We start from the raw sequence: 15951 nt of genomic DNA on the forward strand, positions 1-15951 counted from the left end.
ATTTTTCTGTTTTTGGTTTTTTTTTTTTCAGTTGTTATCCTAATGGGTGTGAGGGGGTGACTTGTTTTTATTACTAGGATTATTTAACCTAAATTGATTAATTGGATAGCTTAAAGTACTTTTGTTTCTACTGATAATATTTTAGTTTGCTTCTGAAGCATTTTGTTGTTATTAGCAAATGATAGATAAAACATACTGCTTTCATTTCCTGAATACTGATCTATAGCGTTTCTTTTTTTTCCCCTTCAACTTTTAAGTTCCAGATCTATAGTGTTTCCAACATCAGATGATCAGTGACCTTAAACTGATGACATAATCACAGGTACTTCCCAACCTTGAAATTTTGTGGTAAAGTCAAAAAAACTAAGTGTTTTTGTTTTTAAAAAAGGTCACATTTAATGACTATATATTTGATAATATTAAGAATTACTGTTTAGGCTTTTTTTCAAGCTATGATAATGGATATTGTGATTATGTTTAAAAATGTTCTTATATTTTAGTGGTATGTGCTGTCTTAGTTTGGGCTGTGTAACAAAGTACCATAGACTGTGTGGTTTAAATCAGCAGTCTCCAACCTTTTTGGCACCAGGGACCAGTTTTGTAGAAGACAATGTTTTCACAGAGAGTGGCGGGTGAGGAGATAGTTGGGGATGAAACTGTTCCACCTCAGATCATCCCGGTATTAGATGCTCATAAGGAGTGTGGAACCTAGATTTCTTGCATGCGCAGTTCACAATAGGGTTGGTGCTCCTATGAAAATTCAATGGAGCTCAGGCGGTAATGCTCGCTTGCCCACCACTCACCTCAGGCTGTGTGGCTCAGTTCCTAACAGGCCATGGACCAGTACCAGTCCGTGGCCTAGGGTTTGAGGACTCCTGGTTTAAACAACAGATATTTATTTCTCACAGTTCCAGAGGCTGGAAATACAAAAATCAGACTGCCAAAATGTTTGGGTTCTGGTGAGGACACTCTTCCTGGTTCCAGACTTTTCATTATATTATTACATGGCAGAAAGAAAGCAAGAGAGCTGTCTAGGGTCCCTTTTATAAGGGCACTAATCCATTCATGAGAGTTCCGCCAGGACCTAATCACCTCCCAAAGGTCTCATTTCCTAATATCATCACACTGGGTGTTAGGATATCAACATATGAATTTTGAGGAGGAACAACTATTCAGACCACAACACATACTAAAATGTTTACAGACAAAATTATATCATGTCTTAGATTTGCTTCAAAACAATACAGTAGAGGATAGGTGGTGAGAAGAGGGAGGTTATAGATGAAACAAGATTGGTAATCAGTTGATAATCATTGAAACTGAGTGATAGATTCATGGAGGTTTATTATACTGGTCTCTCTACTTCTGAGCAAATTATAATCTTTTTTTTAAAACTTTATTTTTTTTTAAATTTTTTTATTTTTTTGAGACGGAGTCTCACTCTGTTGACCAGGCTTGAGTGCAGTGGCACAATATCAGCTCACTGCAAGCTCCACCTCCTGGGTTCAAGTGATTTTCCTGCCTCAGCCTCTTGAGTAGCTGGGGCAAATTATGATTTTTAATTTTAAAGACTTTTTTTAAAAAAAAAAGCTGTATTAAATCCACTTAATTTTTAAGTATTTGAAAAGATTACATTGGTAAGTATATTGAGAGTTGTTTTTCCCTTAATGCAGAAAAGAAAAATGTAAAATAAGATCTGTATATTATACTCACATATTGCTTTTCTCATATTTTATTCTTACCATAGATGATTGATTATTCTCAAATGCTACTAAGCTTGGCTCATACTAGAAACAATGTTTTTCTCTTCTCTCCCTCTGTCTCTCCCTCTCTTCCTTCCTTCCATCCCCAGGATAGACTTGAACTCTAGGCTTAAACAATCCTCCTGCCTTTGCCTCCCAAGTAGCTGGGACTGCTGGTGTGCACCATCATGCCTAGCTAGAAACAATTTTTAATGTCTAAATATTGCATAATGAGTTGCACAAAATTGTGACAAAAACACACTGCTCTTGAATTGACGCATAATCCAAGCATGCCACTCTCTGGCTACAGACATAGTGCAGTTCTGTACAACGTAACTTCCTGCAATGATGGAAATTTACTATATCTGCTCTGTCTAATATGGTAGCCACTAATCACATATGGCTATTAAACTGACTAGTGCAACCAAGTGGCTAACACAACTGTTGAGTGGTTAATGCAACTGGGAAATTAACATTTAAATCTACTGATTATCATTTATATGTTTAAGCACTTTCCTTTAGAAGATTTGACAAATTATGTTTTTTGTTTGTTTGTTTGTTTGTTTGAGACAGAATTTCACTCTTCTTGCCCAGGCTGGAGTGCAATGGCGCAATCTCGGCTCACTGCAACCTTCACCTCCTGGGTTCAAGCGATTCTCCTGCCTCAGTTTCCTGAGTAGCTGGGATTACAGGCATGTGCCACCACATCCAGCTAATTTTGTATTTTTAGTAGACAGGGTTTCTCCATGTTGGTTAGGCTGGTCTCGAACTCCCAACCTCAGGTGATCCACCCACCTCGACCTCCCAAAGTGCTGGGATTTATAGGTGTGAGCCACCACACCCGGCCTTGACAAATTATGTTTTTCAGTTAAGATATACATTCTTTGACAAGTGGAAAATAAAATAAAAAGGTTAGTCCATAAATGAAAAAATCAGGGATTAGTAGTTATACTACTTGACATCAAATACTTTCTTGATGTTAAAACTTAAACTGAAAAAGCATTATAAATAAGTTATCTATAAACAACTGTATTCGTTTGAAGAGCTTCCATAAGAAAACACCACAGACTGGGTGGTTTAAGCAACATAAATCTATTTCTTACAGTTCTGGAGGCTAGAAGTACAAGATCCAGTTGCGATCAGCATTGGTGATCTGATAAGGCCTCTCTTCCTGGCTTGTAGATGACCATCTTTTCACTGTGTCCTAATATGGCCTTTCTTCTGTGCATGCATGCAGAAAGAGAGATCTCTGGTGTCTCTTCCTTATCCTATAAAGACAACAATCTTATCAGATTAGCGCCCCATCCTTGTGACCTCACTTAAACTTAATTGCCTTGCTTAAAGGCCCTATCCTCGAATACAGTCACTCAGGGGTTAAGGTTTCAACACATGAATTTTAAGGGGATGCAATTCAGTCCACAACAATAACGATATAGATTTTAAGTGCAGTTAGTTCATTATTAATCTACCTTCTTTTAAGATTTCATTATTTACATGTCAAACCAAGGATTTTAAATAGCTAATGATAAGTTAACATTTATAGAATGCTTACCATATGTGAGGCACTATTCTAAGTATTTTATATGTTTTAACACATTAACCCCATACCAACCCTAAAAGCTAGGTATACCATTAACATTCTCATTTTTCAACGAAGAATCTGAGACACAGAGAAATAGTAACTTCCTCAAGTTTATGCTAGCAACTGGTGGAAGTCAGAATTTGAACCCAGAAATTTGTTTCAATCCTTTCTTTAATTTCTTTGCTATACTATTGCTCTTGAAATAATTTGCTTAGAGAAGGATTAAAAGAGAATGATTAAGTACTTGTTAAAAATGTGTTCACAAATTTTCTCATCACTTTGGAAAAATCCCATGTAGGTAATTATATTATAAAGTTAAGTGAAAAAAGGATACAAAATTGAATATAGAGAATTGTTCATTATGTTTAATCTCCCCCTACCCTCAAAAAACTATGCTTAGAAAAAAAGACCTGAAATAAATCTGTTGTCTACCTTTTGTATGTTCAAAATTTCTTTTATCAGGAAAGTGTTTATTATAAAACTTTAGTTATTAAAATTATGAAGAATATTTAGAAGTTATTTATGGTTGTATTAATAACCAAAGTTAGAGGCAATCTAAATCTAGTTTGTTGTAAAAGTTCATTAAAAATCCAGCTGAAAAGATTTGGCCATTTATTTTCCCAGATGTTTACCCTGATAATTAGATTAGTTTTAGTTGAGTCTAAAGATGCTTTTATTTATAATGAATTATTAAGTCTATATTCTTAAAGGTATGATTTTATTTTTCAGATAAACAAAGTAAAACAGTTATCCCAAAAGACAAATCATTGGTACTCCTTCAATTGAATTTTTTGACTTGACTTTTCTGAGGTTATCAAATAGATTGTGGGTAGAAAAGAAAGCTCATGTTTTACAAATGATTCCTGTCTTCCTTCACTGATTTCAGTATTTTACAAGCTAAAAACATCTTCAGGACATGCCACATATACACAACCTAAGATGACTTTTAATAAAGCAAGAGACACATTGCATACCTTAGTCTGGACTCCTGAGATGTCTGGAACTGACTTGAATTGTCTTCTCTTGCCAGGAGTCATGTTTCTAGCTGCTAATTGTTGGATACCTACTATTTGCAGGGTTTATTCTAGGTATCTCATTATTTTATTAAATCCTCACTCCAGTCCAGTGAGGTAGATATTTTCACTTCCATTTTACAATGAGGAAATTAAGATACAAAGCGAAAATTCAACTTGGCCAGGGCCAGCTGCTGTGTAAGTAACAGAACCAACTTTAAAATTCAGCTCTGCCAAGGGCAGTAGTTATGAAGATTAAATAAAATAACTCAGGTTATTTTAAACAACCCAATGTTCATTCGTGGATGAATGGATAAAGGGAATGTGGTTTATAATGCAAGTGTATATTATTTAACCAAATAATTCTTACACTTAATACAACATGGAATGAAATTCTGACACATACTACAAACAAAAAGCAATAGGATTTTGACATATACTATAACATGGAAGAACCCCAAAGACATTATGCTAAATGAAATAAGCCAGACACAAAAGGACAGATATTGCTTGCTTCCAGTTATGTAAGGTAACTAGAAGTGCGACAGTCATAAAGACTGAAAGTAGAAAGGTGGTTGCCAGAGGTTGGAAGGAGATGGGAATGGGGAGCTAATGTTTAATGGGTACACAGTTTCATTTTGGGATGATAAAAAAGTTCTGGAGATGTGGTGGTGGTGGCCGCGGTGGCATAACAATGTGAATGTACTTAATGTCACTAAAATGTACATTTAAACATAGTTAAAATCATAAATGTTATGTTATTTATATTTTTTCAGAATAAAACAGTCACCCATAAAGTCTCTTCAGTAGAGTTCTAGCTCATTATAGAACCAACATATGGTTGAGGATCACAAGAGACTATCTGTAATAATAAATAAAAGGAGGTCATTAATGAGGTACCATTTAAGTGGTCAGACCTATTGACATTTAGAGGAAAATCAGGGAAAAATTTAGAGAACTGTACTTACACTTAGAGAAAATCAGAGAAAAATTTGTGGAGAACTGTCAGAAGTTTTCTAAACCTCGTTTGCAAAGTATGATACTTTTTTTAAACCTCCTGAAATACTCCTTTCTTGAAATTAAAAATTCTTAAGAAATGACACAGCATCTTATGGTTATTTCTACCTAGCAATGGAAGGGAAACTTCAACCAAGTTTAGTCAACAAATCAATAATGAGGCCTTTATCAGGGGAACCCCACCCCCGATATTCAGCGTGGGTTCTTTTCTATTTCCCTAAGCGTTGGCTGGTCTGAGAAATAAAGGGAAAGAGTACAAAAGAGAGAAATTTTAAAGCTGGGTGTCCAGGGGAGACATCACATATTGGCAGGTTCCGTGATGCTCCCTGAGCCGTAAAACCAGCAAGTTTTTATTAGCAATTTTCAAAAGGGGAGGGAGTGTACGAATAGGGTGTGGGTCACAGAGATCTCATGCTTCACAAGGTAATAAAATATCACAAAGCAAATGGAGGCATGGCGAGATCACAGGACCACAGGATGGGGTGAAATTAACATTGCTAATGAAGGTTTGGGCACGTATTGTCATTGATAACATCTTATCAGGAGACAGGGTTTGAGAGCAGACAACCGGTCTGACCAAAATTTATTAGGGGGGAATTTCCTCATCCTAATAAGCCTGGGAGCACTACAGGACTCCAGGGCTTATTTCATCCCTTTGTCTTTGACTGTAAAAGACAGCCGTCCCCAAAGCAGCCATTTCAGAGGCCTACCCTCAAGGGCCATTCTCTTTCTCAGGGATGTTCCTTGCTGAGAAAAACAATTCCGTGATATTTCTCCTATTTGCCTTTGAAAGAAGAGAAATATGGCACTGTTCCACCTGGCTTACCGGCAGTCAGAGTTTAAGGTTATCTCCCTTGTTCCCTGAACATTGTTGTCATCCTGTTCTTTTGTCAAGGTGCCCAGATTTCATATTGTTTAAACACACATGCTCTACAAACAATTTGTGCAGTTAATGCAATCATCACAGGGTCCTGAGGCGACATACATCCTCCTCAGCTTATGAAGATGACAGGATTAAGAGATTAAAGACAGGCATAGGAAATCACAAGGGTATTGACTGGGGAGGTGATAATTGTCCATGAAATCTTCACAATTTATGTTCAGAGATTGCAGTAAAGACAGGCATAAGAAATTACAAAAGTATTAATTTGGGGAGCTAATAAATGTCCATGAAATCTTCACAAATTTACGTTCTTCTGCCATGGCTTCAGCCAGTCCCTTCGTTTGGGGTCCCTGACTTCCCACAACAGGGTTTATTCTATGCAGGTCTTATGTTAGATATTGAAAGTGGAAACATCCAATCCTCTGCAGCCAGAGCTGGACGGCAGGGGAAGCAAGCCCAGATAAAAAATTATAAAGAAACGAGGTGAGCAGGCAAAACTGATGAAGTGTTCTGAAGGGAACATCAAAAGAAAGAGACAGATAGTCACTGGGATGTTCACATGGACAAACACACTCCCTGAAACTAAAGGTCAAATAAAGAACCAACAAAATAAAACAAAACTTCAAAGAGACCATCTGCTGATGGACAGTTCTGTACCAATTTATCCCTCCTCTCCCTATTTTGTAGTATGATTTTTCCTCTTCTACCTTGGGCATTTTCAACACAGGCATAGAGAAAGAGGCAGAAAGTGAGGCAAATCGACCACATCTGACCATCCGCCTGAAGCCTGGTTCCTAAAGCCAAGAAGAATGAAAAGGGACGTCAATATCTCTACCTCCATTTCTATATCTAACAAGGGACCCATTTCCAGAAAAATAATGTGTTGCTGCAAATCCAAGAAAAAAAGTAGGAGACTCAATACAAAAATAGACAAATAAATAGGTCGGCAAAGATGACCTCCAGATGGTCAAGAAGCATGTAAAGAAGAGTTTAACAGTCACTGGAAAATCCAAATTAAAATAACCAGATACAACTATAGTCTCATCAGAATAGCTAAAATAAGAAACAGAGACAATACAAAATGTTTGTGAAGCTGTGGCTCACCTGGAATTCCCACACATTGATGATGGGAGGAAAAACTGGAATAACCATTTTACAAAACCATTCAGCAGCATCTACTAGAGCTGAATATACACACATGTGTCTGTGTGTGTGTATATATATACACACTATATTCGTTTGCAGGAATATACTCATCAGAAATTGCGCATATATTCACCACAACATGTACAAGAGTATTCTTAGCAGTATTGTTTGTAATAGCTCTCTTATGGGTTGAACTGTGTCCCCTCCACCCTCCAAATTCATAGGTTAAAGTCCTGGCCTGAGAATGTGATCTTGTTTGGAAATGGTGTTGTTGCAGGTTTTATTAGTTAAGATGAAGCCATACAGGAGAAGTGTAGGTCCCTAATCCACTATACTGGTGACCTTATAAATTGAGAAAATTTGGATATAGAAATGTACATAGAGAAAATGCCATATCAAGATGAAGACAGAGGTCAGGGTGATACTTTTACAAGCCAAGGAATACCAAAGATTGCCAGCAAACCACCAGAAACTATGGGAGAGGCATGGAACATATTTTTCCTTACATCCCTTCAAAGGAATCAACCCTGCTGACACCTTGATCTTGAACTTCTAGCCTCCAGAACTATGAGACAATACATTTCTGTTGCTTAAGCCACTTGGTTTGTGGTGCTTTGTAACAGCAGCCCTAGGAAACTAATGCAAGACCCCAAACAGAAACAACTCAAATGCTCACCAGTCATATTTATTTAGTAAAACAGGTAAATAAATAGTGTATTTACACAATGAAGTACTGTACAGCAACAAAAATGAATCAACTATAACTACACCCAATGATATGAATAAATCTTACAAACATGAAGAAAATGAATCAGACTCAAAAGGATACATATAGTATGATTCCATGTACATAAAGTTAAAAAACAGTAGAAACTAATTTATGGTGTTACAAGTCAGGATGATGGTTACCCTTTGCACAAAGGTAGAGGCAAGAAGTGTACTGGGGTCTTTTGAGGTTCTGGAAATATTTTGTCTCTTAATGTGGGTGCTGGTTTCATGGGTTTGTCCAGTTGATGGAAAAATCATCAAGGTGTACAAGTATATTAAAGTATACATAAGGTGTATACTTTCCTGTATTGATGTATATTGTGATAAAACGTTGTTAAAGTAAAAAAAAAAAAAAAAAAAAAAAGAAAAAGCCAGCAAATCTTCCTTCTCTAGTTGTGACCTTTGTTAAAATTTCTTAAGATTCTAAGACTCAATTTCCTGCTATGTGAAATGGTAATAACAATAGTACTTATTCTGTATGTTTGTTGTGAGTTGATACAATGAAGTTGTGACTTAATACATATGAAGCACTTAGCAAAATGCTAGCAGCATTCAATAAATGTAAGCTATTATTGCCATAATTATTATGATCGACAAACATATAATAGTTTCACTTCTGGATAAACAACTAGTGACATATTTTCCATGGTTGCACACACTGGAATCTATTACGAATTTTGTGATGAGTCATTATGTAAGGTAAAAGCTCAGACACATAGCCTAGAAAAAATATGGAGCTAAGTTGGGAGACCTGACTTGTCTGTTCTATTAGATAGCCTCTATCCTCCCTGAATTACAATTTTTACTCCACATTTTAAGTGCAAAATATTTTAAAATTTTTCTTTTTTTCTTCTTTGGGAGCCACTGGAAAATGAAAGAAAAGAAAAGCACCTCTAGGAATTATAAGCCTTTATATTTGTATGGTTATATTTTCACTTGAGCCTCACAACAACCAGACAGGGATGGAATTAATATTCTGATATTAAAGATGAGCAAACCAGCTCAACAGGTTAAGTAACTTATCTGAGGTCACCTTGCTAATATACAGCAGAGTTGGGACCAAGGCTATTACAAAATTATTTGGATAATTCAGGAAGTGAAGGAAGGAGATGCTTTGTTGTTGTTGTTTTTGAGACAAAGTCTTGCTCTGTTACCTTGGTTGGGGTGCAGTGACATGATCATAGCTCACTGCAACCTCTAACTCCTGAGCTCAAGGGATCCTCCTGCCTCAAGTTCCCAAGCAGATGGCACCACAGGTACACACCACTGCACCTGTCTAATTTTTTTATTCATTTATTTTTTGTAGTGACAGAGGCTTCACTTTGTTGCTGAGGCTGGTCTCTGGGTCTTGCTCTGTTACCCAGGCTGGAGTGCAGTGGCGTGATCATAGCTCACCGCAACCTCTAACTCCTAAGCTCAAGTGATCCTCTTGCCTCAGCCTCCTAAAGTGCTAGGATTGCAAGTGTGAGCCCAGCTGGAAGGAGAATGCAAGGTGAATAGTAAGAGAATATCTGCTTGAGCAATGATGTCCAATAAACTTTCTGTGATGATGCAAATGTTCTATATTTGCTCTGTCCCATATGGTAACCACTAGACACATGTGGTGACTGAGCACTTGAAATGTGGCCAGTATGACTGAAGAACTGAATGTTTAATATTTTAACATTTATATTTAAGTGGTCATACGTGGCTAGTGGCTACTATATTGGACAGTGTAGCTGTATTGTTTCAGGAATCATGGTAAAGTTCCATGGTCAAAATTTGGAGGCTGGACCAAGTGACGTAGGCTCCCACATACTTTACGTGTTTAGGTTCTCTTTTATCCCAACCTTACATAAATGGAAATGTATGTGTGGAGTTGGGATTCTTTGGTTTTTAAGCTTGAATACATACAACTAATGTTAGGTACTCATCGTATTTTCAATGATTATTTGTGGAGGACACTTTTTATTGTACTTTTAAAAGTTGATGTTTTACTTGTTTTAAAGCGTCAACCCCTGAGAGGATCCACAACTATCTTAGAATTTATCCTTTTTGGTGACAATACAATGCCTGCAATGTTTCTTCCAAAAGCATTTTTGACACGTTGAGTTCATAATGTATTTTGAGTTCTTTTAATTTTGATTTTTATTAGTGCTGTTTTGGAGGGCTATTTCTAGTTGGATGAGGTAGGAACGGTCAACGGACTATTTTGGCTTGTTCTATTAGTTACCACATTTGAATCAAGCTGGAAATGGCGTGGTAGTTGCTTCCTAGATATCACTCTGAGGCTGCATTTACCTCTCTAAGCCTCAGGTTCCATATCTTCAAAATTAAGCTTTGGGGTGGGTGATCTCAAAGTTATAGGGTAAATAAAGGCTAAAGTTTTACTGTTCTATGAAAACATGCATTTTCTCTCTTTTCTAGACAATTGAGTTCTAAAGAACGTACAGGGACTACAGGGAGCCACATCATCTGTCTCATTTAGACAAAAAAATTTTGATTTTCTAGTACATGTGCTGTATTTTTGTGTGTGTGTGTGTGTGTATGTGTGGTTTTGTAACATTTATGCTTTTTTAATTATACTTTAAGTTCTAGGGTACACATGCGCAATGTGCTGGTTTGTTACATAGGTATACATGTGCCATGGTGGTTTGCTGCACCCATCAACTCGTCATCCACATTAGGTATTTCTCCTAATGCTATCCCTCCTCCTGTCCCCCATCCCCTGACAGGCCTCAGTGTGTGATGTTCCCCACCCTGTGTCTATGTGTTCTCATTATTCAACTCCCACCTATGAGTGAGAATATGAATGTTTGGTTTTCTGTCCTTGTGATAGTTTGCTTAGACTGATGGTTTCCAGCTTCATCCATGTCTCTGCAAAGGACATGAACTCATCTTTTTTATGGCTGCATAGTATTCCATGGTGTGTATGTGCCACATTTTCTTAATCCAGTCTATCATTGATGGACATGTGGGTTGGTTCCAAGTCTTTGCTATTGTAAATAGTGCTGCAATGAACTTAAGTGTGCATGTGTCTTTATAGTAGCATGATTTATACTCCTTTGGGTATATACCCAGTAATGGGATCACTGGGTCAAATGGTATTTCTAGTTCTAGATCTTTGAGGAATTGCCACTGTGTCTTCCACAATGGTTGAACTAATTTACACTCCCACCAACAGTGTAAAAACGTTCCTATGTCTCCACAGCCTCTCCAGCATCTGTTGTTTCCTGACTTTTTAATGATCACCATTCTAACTGGTGTGAGATCATATCTCATCGTGGTTTTGATTTGCACTTCTCTAATGACCAGTGATGATGAGCAGTTTTTCATATGTCTGTTGGCTGCATAAATGTCATCTTTTGAGAAGTGTCTGTTCATATCCTTTGCCCACTTTTTGATGGTATTGTTTGTTTTTTTCTTGTAAATTTGTTTAAGTTTTTGCAGATTCTGGATATTAGCCCTTTGTCAGATGGGTAGATTGCAAAAATTTTCTCCCATTCTGTAGGTTGCCTGTTTACTCTGATGATAGTTTCTTTTGCTGTGCAGAAACTCTTTAGTTTAATTAGATCTGATTTGTCTATTTTGGCTTTTGTTGTCATTGCCTTTGGTGTTTTAGTTATGAAGTCTTTGCCCATGCCTATGTCCTGAATGGAATTGCCTAGCTTTTCTTCTAGGGTTTTTAGGGTGTTAGGTCTTACATTTAAGGACCTCTTCAAGGAGAACTACAAACCACTGCTCAACAAAATAAAAGAGGACACAAACAAATGGAATAACATTCCATCCTCATGGATAGGAAGAAAAGGTAATTACAGATTCAATGCCATCCCCATTAAGCTACCAATGACTTTCTTCATAGAATTGGAAAAAAACTACTTTTTTGGTTCCATATGAACTAAAAAACAGCCCGCACAGCCAAGAAAATCCTAAGCAAAAAGAACAAAGCTGGAGGCATCACGCTACCTGACTTCAAACTATTCTACAAGGCTCCAGTAACCAAAACAGCATGGTACTGGTACCAACACAGATATATAGACCAATGGAACAGAACAGAAGCCTCAGAAATAACACCACACATCTACAATCATCTGATCTTTGACAAACCTGACAAAAACAAGCAAGGGGAAAGGATTGCCTATTTAATAAATGGTGCTGGGAAAACTGGCTAGCCATACGTAGAAAGCTGAAACTGGATCCCTTCCTTATACTATATACAAAAATTAACTCAAGATGAATTAAAGACTTAAATGTATGCTTTTTTTTTTTTTAAAGTCAGTATCTGGAATTGCACTTGGTGTCTTCACCTTTACTGGGGAAATCATGACAGATTTCTCAATAATCATCTTCATAAACAGAATTTATAGGTATTTCATGAAAATTTCACATATAATTGATAGGTGAAGTGAAATGCAATATAAATATTTTATTTTTTCTAGGATATACCTGCCAGATACAAAAGGAACTTCCTTTTTTTCCCCAAACATTATCTTGGCTTACTTTGGCTTTGTCAGGCCAGTAGTTTTTTCCCCTATTTGAATGTTAAAGCCAGGAAGTGGGTATAATTTTCTTCGTAGTTCTAGAAAGGCAGCATCTGGTAAGTTATTCCATCTGATTATCATTGTCATTTTATTCTTCAGATATTTAGTGACCTTTATCATCAGGACTGAAATCAGGCAACCTTCTTATATGTCGATCTTATTGTTGTGTCATAATATGTTGCTAATGGTGAGGCAGTGTACTGACATTAGACTGTGTTAAACAAATGAGGCCTGGTTTCTGTTATGAAATAAAAAGAGCAAATGCACATTAACATGTTAAGAAGATCTGGGTGCATAGCACACATTTCTCTTTCCTAATATTTTGCACATACAGACACACACACACACCACAGACACAGACACACACACACACAGTATTTGTCTTCTTATACAATAATCACATTAGCCAGTTAAGGGACACCTGTCATAACAGCCCTATGCTCAGTGACTGTGCTGCTCTTCTATGGCTTACAGAGTAAAAGGGAGATAACATCATAGAAAGTCCTGCTTTAATATGGTCAAAGAACAGCCTTCCATACCCAAGGTAAAGTAAAGATTATTTTAACAACTTATGAGTTATTCCAAATTCAAATTCAAATATGAATTCCCCAAAGCAACATGGCTACTGATTTGCTCACATTTATTGCCTGTTAACAAATAAAGGAAAAATGAAAATGTTAAATAAAAATATTGTTAGGACTGAGATGTAGCTTATCAGAATTCAGATCTTTTCCAAGTGTTTACTGGTGATGCCATCATATATAACTATATGTATTATATAAAGCTGATAGGAAAACAAATTTAGGAAATTCATTTAAATTTCTAAGCTAACTCTGTGGTACTTCCTTCCTTTCTCCTGTTCCTTCCTCTACTTTTATCTTTATTATATAGATACTATATTAGTTTGTTGTATTTACATAAACAGGGAATGTCAGTTCTCTGTATCAACTTGGCTAGATTGTAGCCCTAATTATTCAAACACTGACATAGGCATTGTGGTGATTTAATAGATGTAATTAAAGTCTTGAATCAGTTGACTTTAAGTAAAGAAGATTATCCTCAATAATCTGGGTGGGTCTGATTGAGTCAGTTAAATGTACTTAAGAGCAGAACTGAGGATTCCCTGAGGAAGAAGAAATTCTGCCTGTAGACAGCAGCTTCAACTCCAACCCTAGAGTTACAGGGGTCTGCCCTGTGGATTCTGGACTTGCTGGACCAGCCCACAGAACTGTAAGCCAATTCCCTGCAATAAATCTTTTAAGGTATGTCTTCTACTGACTCTGTTTCTCTAGTTGAATCCTGACTGATAAAAAGTTTTATTTCAGATTCTTCCAACATACTGGAGGAGAATAAAGAGAGGAAAAACAAGTAGATACTTGATTTTAAAATTGCTCACTTAGATATCCTCTCTAAAATTATAGAGCTGAACAGATGACAGGAATCTCAGAACCAGTTAAATAAGAAACACTATGTGAAGCTGAACTGAGGTTCAAGCCTACAAACTGATTAAAATATATATATACACACACACACACATTATAAAAGTTTCAGAGATAAAACTGGAGTCATTATTGTGTTAATTTTCATTTATATATGAAAAGCAATAGTTTCTTATATTTTCTAAAATACACTTTAGAATTTAATGTCCAGAAAATGATTGCTAGTGAATTTTCATTAGGTAGAGATAGAAATTTTCAGATAATACAATTTTACCTCTTTCTAGTCATTCTACAGGTAATTATACAAAAACCATACATATTCCAAATGTGATTCATTACTAAGATCTGTGATCACACTAACCATCAATAGCTACTTTGAGTAGTTCTATGTGGTAAAGGAAATGATAAGAAACTAAAAATCAGTGAAGTAGTAAGGAAAATTTGGAACATCGCCTCCCTGTGATTTAGGCCTGTGTAGATGGCTCTCTGTAGGCAATGGCATGTCTTATTGCTCTTTAACTGGTGGGAATCCCAACAAAGAATCCTGGCATTTGGGTGTGCAGCTCAATATATCTGACGGTATAAGAAAGAGGATGATGAATGTTAAGTTGCTAGTTTACCTCTAGAGGGAATGACCCTGCTTCTGGGAAGGTGGGAGGGGTTCCCAATGGGAAGTACGCCCCAAGCAAAGAGATCCCCATGACCTCTATACAGCATCACACTACAGAACAACATCAAAGTCATTCTTAGTAGGAAGGCTTATGGATACATTAAATCCACATGAGAAAATGCTAACAATGTAGAGTCCTGAGGGTTATTCTGAAGATGAAACACCAACCATGTAGAATGATAGTTGTAATTATCTAACACAATTTTGATAATGCTCCTCTATCACTATACACCTTGGTACTTGTCTTAGTTGGGTTCTCCAGGATGCAGATGCTGATATAAAGTTTTAAGTGCAACAGATTCACTGGGGAGCAACATCTGCGAAAAGAAAAAGGACTGGGCAGGGCGAGCTGTCACAACATGCTGCAGGGCTGGAAAAGTCTCTGCCAGCTTCACAGGGAACTCTGAAGCAACGTTTGTCCCTTAAAGGGCTTCAGTGTCTAGCAAAAATAGTCAGAGCCTTGTACCACTGCCTTGCTCAGTTAGTGGCTGGATGCCACCCTGAAAATAGCACCTCCTCAGGTTGAAAGCTGAGGGAGACCCTGACAAAGCAACCAACTGGAAGTTGTCTGACAGCCACATTCCTTCCAGCTGGGCAGAGTGTGCTTTCTTGAAAGGGAATCTGGGCAGCTTATCTCCATGTCTTCTCCAGTACTGCAGAGCAGCACTAGTAAACTGTTGGGTGGCTGTGTGTTTGGAGATGAAAATTGATCAGGCCAGAATGAGAGGTGTTAGTGAAGTGCACTAAAATTCTACAATTCTACTTGAGTTAGCTTCTAGTGCTGCACCACCGCAAATTCCTTAGATAACTAGAGTTGTCACCCTAATACCAGAGACTGAAAATATTACTGGATGTTGCTTAAGGTCTGGAAAATGGTAAAGAATATTGTTATTCCCATCGCATCTCAAGTAAGTTTCTCCTAGTGGGACAACTCAGTGCCTCTGCTTGTAATGGTCCATTATAGGTCACACGGGCTTAGTTGTAAAGTGGGCAAAAGCAGCTCAGAATGGCTCTTTTGGGGATGATGAATAAGAATCATTATTTTACATAGATCAAGAAGGTGGGATTTAAAGAAGTCAGATTGGCTCTCTGTGATACATTGCTATCTTTTTATGTCTTCTGCACGTTTCACAGTAGTGGTGGTTAGGAAGAAGAAAGAGACAAGGACTCT

General features: G+C 37.1%; 1 long non-coding RNA gene across 2 annotated transcripts in view; it reads right to left on the bottom strand.

Moving 5' to 3' along the window:
- Nucleotides 1-15951, bottom strand: part of LOC103879345 — a 59168-nt gene that overhangs the window by 41159 nt on the left and 2058 nt on the right. For both annotated transcript variants that reach the window (XR_639936.3, XR_002518440.2), the window contains one exon: nucleotides 2846-3010. This is a non-coding gene — a long non-coding RNA (uncharacterized LOC103879345). The remainder of the gene's footprint in view (nucleotides 1-2845; nucleotides 3011-15951) is intronic.

This window comes from Papio anubis, chromosome 15 (genome assembly GCF_008728515.1).
Source record: "Papio anubis isolate 15944 chromosome 15, Panubis1.0, whole genome shotgun sequence".
Taxonomy (NCBI): domain Eukaryota; kingdom Metazoa; phylum Chordata; class Mammalia; order Primates; family Cercopithecidae; genus Papio; species Papio anubis.